This window comes from Pinus tabuliformis, chromosome J (genome assembly GCF_031772625.1).
Source record: "Pinus tabuliformis cultivar Carrire ecotype Pingquan chromosome J, CPIR1, whole genome shotgun sequence".
Lineage (NCBI taxonomy): Eukaryota > Viridiplantae > Streptophyta > Pinopsida > Pinales > Pinaceae > Pinus > Pinus tabuliformis.
The window spans coordinates 1,608,327,562-1,608,333,321 of record NC_142295.1 but is presented as its reverse complement, the minus strand read 5'-3'; the positions used below and the strand labels follow the sequence as shown (position 1 = coordinate 1,608,333,321).

Sequence of the window (5,760 nt, the reverse complement as noted above, 5' to 3'; positions counted from 1 at the left end):
AAGTTATTCTAGGTGGCCTGATTTTCCTTGATTAAAGTCGATGAGATTCACGGTTAACAACCAGAGATGATTGTCCTCACTACTAGACAACTTTATTATGATATATTTTATTTTTACACATGTATAAAAAAAAAAATTATGATAAAATAAACTTTTATAACTAGTAAAATTACTGAGTTTGATAACTTTCACAACTTAGATAACCAGTTTTTGGGCTGTTTTAAAAGTTTATAAACATATACTAATATAATAGTATCACACTCATTTATAACTTATAAGAATGGTCCTAACAACAATGAAATACAAGGCAATCGACATGTCTTTTGGTTAAAGCTATGTTAATAACCTAATTCGTTCGGTAATTTTTTTGTATTAGGGAAAAAGCAAAATGGTTTGGTAATGTTTTTTTTTTTTTTTTTTTTTTAAGATATAAGTTTATGATAGATAGAAGTGACGTTAAACAATTAACTTGTATTTATACGATGAAATTAAATTCAAGAAAGATATATTAAACCTGAACTTTGTCATTTATTGTGTTTTTATAATGTATATAATTTAATATAAAAATTTATTGTGTTTTTATGATGTGTACAATTTAATATAAAAATGAATTATATGGATTCAACACCCTCAAAAATCTCTGTTGTATTTTGATTATGAAAAGTTTATCCTTCAAATTTGTGATTTCAATAAATCCCTACCAGACTTTAAACAAATTAAATTTGAAAACACTTTGATTGTGGAGTTCACCCTTAAACTTGTGATTTCAATGAATCCTTACTAAATTCCAAACAAATTAAATCTGAAAACACTTTAATTGTAAAAAAATCACTCTTAAACTTGTGATTTCAATGAATCCCTACTAGACTCTAAACAAATTAAATCAGAAAATAAACTAATTTTTTTTCAAAAAAATTTCACTTATAAAAAATTCATTTATTTTATGTTTTCCAATTTACTTGGTTATCGCTATTCACAACTAGTTCTTTTGATTTTGAATATTCTATTAATATAATCTAAATTTATTGTAATTTTAACTCATTATTATTTCTATTTCCAATATAATCCGACAACCTTGGTTTTCACAAATATATTATCATACATGTTAAATATATTATAATATTATAATATATAATAGATATAACCTAAATAATAATAACTGCCAAACCCGTATATTAAAACAGCCTTCCGAAATTGCAAGGAAAAGTGGATGCCGGCCGAGTGACTACAAAAGAAGAGCCAAAAGCAACATGTTTTGATTGGGTCCTCCACTACCGCTATTTTGTCGGATAGCGAGGTGGAAAGAGCGGGTAGTGCGGTGTCTCCAGTTGCTTCCCCACCCTCTTCTTCTTCTCGTGGGCATCCATCGTCTTCTCAACTATTTGTTCTGTTCTTTTTGGAAGAGCCCAAGGGATCGTTTAGGTTGACTCATGGCTGGGGATAACGAAGAGTCACGAGATCGAGTCGCAGCGGGCAATTACAAGAAACTGGCGCTAGGTCAGGTTGAGGTTGCTAGCAATATTGACATCCTGAACCAGATATTCAAGCATCTGGACCCCGCGTCTTTGGCCATGGCTTCTTGCGTCACCAAGAAATGGAAGCAGGCCACCGACGACGAGGGTCTGTGGGAAGGCATCTGCACGCGCCATTGGCCATCCACCGCCTCGCTTCAGAGTGGGCAGTTGAAATCCGTGTTGGTGGGTTTGGGCGGTTTCAGGCGTCTGTACGTCAACTGCCTACACCCTCTTCTCTCCAGAAACAAAAGAAATCACAAGAATTCGAAATTTTGCTCAATATCGAAGTGTGCTTCGTCTTCTGCGCCCAAGCAAAAGTGGAGCACGGACGAGGTCTATCTTTCCCTCTCGCTCTTTTCCATCGATCGCTATGAGAGACGACTCCCTCTGAATCTGAATTCAGCTCGCAGGGCCGGACTTGTATGGAAGCCGTGTTCAGATGAGCAAGAGGCAGCCTCCTCCTCTTCCACCGCCTTCACTTCCGATGTGCACCGCCTTCTGGACGGGTGGAGAGGCATCTCTATCCCTCATCATTCATGAAGTAAGATGGGCATCAAGGATGAAGATGCTGGCTATTGCTGGGGATCCATGGATTCACATTACGCTCCCAAATAATCGTCACATACAGACAGCATTAAAGGTACCAGACACTTGTTTCAGAAGGCTTGACTATCTTCAATTCTGTAATTTTAACGTTATTTGTCGATTACTTTCTAAATCTTTTAATCACAGATGTATCAGAAAGGTTTCCTTCTCCCGGGTTGCAGATATTTGCATTAAATTCACTGCGCATGAAAATGACATATATTAATTTTGTTAGGATTGTTAAAGGTTGGTACCTCTGGAGATGTAATACGGCTTTCAAAACTCCGTGATGCGTTCTCAAGGGCGTAACATGATGAGTATATAGTGTAGAAGCCTCTTTTCAGATTTTATTTTATATTGTGCATCAGTTCTAAAACAATGGTTTTAGTGTGCAAAATAGCGATGAATCTATTTTTTTAATTTGTACACTCTCTTTCCGTGTCAGGTTAATGTTTTCTTCTCGCATACCATGTCGATGTTTGGAAGTTTTTATTGAGCACTGTTTACGGTTCATGTAATGTAAACTTTCACATCCGCCGGAACTATTCATAATATTTCTGGTTTTGAGACGTTTTAAATTTTTATTAAAATACATAATGATATTATAACCAGTAGGTTGCTCAAATAAATATATAAATAAAATGGTATACAAGTTGTAGCTGTTTCTTATGATTAGTTTGTGTATCTATTCATGAGTTTAAACGATTGGAGCATCTAACATTTTTCATTTTGCCCATGTTTATGTAATATGAGATTATAATTATATACTATGCTGACTAAGTTTTAAAATTAATTACTTAAAATGAATTAAGTGTTACTGATTTATTGTTTAACGAAAGTTTGTTTGCTTGCGTGCTTTCAAGACTGTGAACCCACCCTGAATTTTACAACTAGAATCACTTGCAAACCAGGAAAACCACAACTTGAAATATTGTTTATGAGATGTGATTGGAGAAAAACTCATCGTGTATCGTGAGCAAACCATAGCCGACTACATTGAATTCTTGAACTGCTTGCTAATCCATGGGCGGTGTGGGCAGAATACCATGGCCATTCCATCACCCTCATTGATCAAGGTGGAGGACGATTGCCTCAGATAAAAAGAGGCTTACACAGAGGATAAAACAATCAATGAGCATAGAGCAAGCATACAGAAGAGCAAAGAGCACTTTCTTAGTCACTAGTGACAATACAGTAGAAAGGAGGAGAGGAGAGAGCAGACAAGCAAAAGGAGGGGAAGATCATTTTGGTCTTTGAGACACAGTAGAACACATAGTGGGTTACTTCCAAAGTGGACTCCATCTTAGTTGTCAGCTATCATTAAACATACTCATATAAGTATAATTGTTCATTCATATTGGACTATGGATTATGATATTCCTTGTGCTTAACATCAATACATAATCATGTAGGTTGATGAAGAATACATGACACTGACTCATATGTTGACAATTGACCAATTGTCTTATGCACTTATGAATATAGATTGTTTGCTTGAACTACGAGGATTTCTCCCATATATATGATTTGCATCTATCCTATATGTTTATGGTTCTAATGGGTGATTGGACAATGTTGTCTAGTATTGTGTTTATGGAAAAGATATTAGCTATGCATATCATTTCCCTTTCTTTTCTTGATTGGTATGTATAAAGACGACAATGACACATGTACTTAAAGGACTTATAGTTTCTTTGCTAGAATATTTATGACTCTCCATGCATTATTACCAGCCTTGGATATTTGAACTATGGAGCTACTACCTTATCCATGATTTACAAACAACTTATGCACTATAATTCGGATGAGCGCCTAGGTGGCGTCGGCAATTGTTAGATCAAGAATAATGTGCTAACCCATACATTATGTTCTCTCTTTATATTGCTTGACAACAATGGAATTAAATGAACAAATAAACAAATTCAATGGATTGATAATGTGTATGGTTAGACTGTGATTTTCCTTATGTTGTTAGGCAATTCAATGTTTGTGTGATGAATGAATATAAGCCTCTGAAGGTGTTTAACTAACTTGTCAAAAGATGACAAAGCTAGAAGTGCATCATATGTCTCTCTTGTAAGCCTTACCCCTATATGAATTTTTCCTTTAGACCTCAATATGAATTTGGCCTTGAGACCTCACCTTTCACTGAATCTTGACCAAGGGATATCTTGAGACTCCCTATTCACTATCTCTCATGGAATAACTTCTTTTGGTTCAAGGATCGGACCCTTGGAAGTTCACTTTCACAAGATTGGCATTTTAGAGTCGCCTATTTTGTTAATTTCACCAACTAAAATTTAGAATCTAGTTTATGGACAACTCAGACCATATTAACCTAGAGATGGATGAGATTGGTCATTCCCCATTTGCAGTAATTGTATCTTTACTTGGTTGTGGTGGCACTGCCCACTGCTCACCATCGAGACCTTTTACATCTTGTTCTCCTTACTAATATGCAATGATGGAAGTTGGCCAATCCAGACAATGTTCCAATAGTGGAACCTTGCCACCATCCACCACTGACTAGCAACACCCTTTGTAATGTGTTCTCCTTGGTAACAAGTGATAAAGGAATTTGGCCGATCAGGAAGTTGTTTGATCTAGTTGAGGTTCCAGCAATGGAACCTTACCACTTACTTTCCTTACCACTTATTTTGCTCATTGATGTCAATATGGCAATATTCGAGGAGCAAACGGAGGAGACATATATATATAACATATCTATATATATATATATATATATATATATATATCTATATATATATATATATATATATATATATATATATATATATATATATTTGCATGCATTTAAACACTATCGGGAGTGACCTTAACACTATCGGAGGCCAAAAATCACGTATATATGTCGTTACACTATCGCAGGCAGAAATCGGACTTGAAAATATATGCATGAGAGATTTGGGATCCTATCGGGTCTGGCACATTGCATCAGCACTTCGGAAGTGGGTGTTACAGTGTGTCAAGTGGCTCCTTTGCGATCGCCGATAGCTATTATCGCATCGAGAAATCGAAGCGATGTAATACAGTGTAAGACCCTAACCATATGCGACTTGCGATCGCCGATAGCGATACTGCATCGGACCTCTGCCAAGGGCAAACCCCGAATGCGATGAACAGTTGTGGACCCGGTGAGAATGTCAACTGCTATTTAATACCATATCGCGTCCGCAGGAGGATCGGCCCATCGGCCATCGGCGATGTCATGAGGTCACTATATAAATAACTTCGAGAAGCTGGGATTGCCGATTGCGATAATGTTGTGGAGGAGCGGACCCGATGTCGTTTAAATGCGGGTGTAATATTTCTTGAAGTTTGCCCCTTCAGTATTTTCAACTGTTTCACACATATTTCGTGTGTAATCAAGTTTTTTTGTGTTGCGCGGGGTTTTGGGCTGAAAGGCCTATGATAACTATTCTGATGAATTAGAAGGCTGAGCGTCAGTTACATGGGGTGTATCAAGGAGACAAAGATTACGACTGGAGAATAACATGTCCGTTAAATGAAAGAGTCTCGGTGGATGCCTGTTATCATTGAAAAAAACGGGCCTGTGTTACAGTTTTAACACACAGTGACTGTAAAGCTAAGAAGTTGCATGGAAAGCCAGCATAGAGGAAGCCACAACGACCAAGGAGGG

The 5,760-nt window shown here is 36.7% G+C and overlaps 1 pseudogene; it reads left to right on the top strand.

The window, feature by feature from the left end:
- Window positions 1-1,430: 1,430 nt before the first annotated feature.
- On the top strand, window positions 1,431-2,129 carry LOC149233638 (F-box protein GID2-like; annotated as a pseudogene).
- Window positions 2,130-5,760: the final 3,631 nt, after the last annotated feature.